This window comes from Nannobrachium achirus (assembly GCF_963921795.1).
Source record: "Nannobrachium achirus genome assembly, chromosome: 4".
Taxonomy (NCBI): Eukaryota; Metazoa; Chordata; class Actinopteri; order Myctophiformes; family Myctophidae; genus Nannobrachium; species Nannobrachium achirus.
In genome coordinates, this window is record NC_137813.1 from 70,257,940 (window position 1) to 70,258,427 (window position 488).

Here is a 488-nt window from a genome sequence, read left to right on the forward strand (position 1 = left end):
CATTCATGGCCACGAAAAGCTGAGAGGTAGACCTGCTGTCCACCGTCTTGTCACAGTAGGCCTTCAGGGCCCTAACTGGACAAAGATAATGAAGACGCCTATCCTCCTCCGATGCAAACGGAGGAGGATGGAAAGCCGTCAAAACAACAGGTTCCTCCGGGACCACTCGGTTCTTAGGAATAAAACTCAAATGAGTTTTAAGAAGAACCTTGGAGTCATTATTGAGAAACCTCATACAATCAGGGCTCACAGAGAGCGCATGAAGGTCGCTCACACGCTTAGCCGTAGACAAGGCAAGCAAAAGAGCTGTCTTGAAACTTAAATGTTTCAAAGAGGTCCTCCCAATCGGTTCAAAGGGTGCCTTGCAAAGGCCCTCAAGAACCACTTGAAAATCCCAAGCAGGGAACAAAACTCTAGTCACAGGTCTTAAACGGTCGACACCGTGTATGAACTTGACCACCTCAGGGAATTTAGATAGGCCAGTAGAA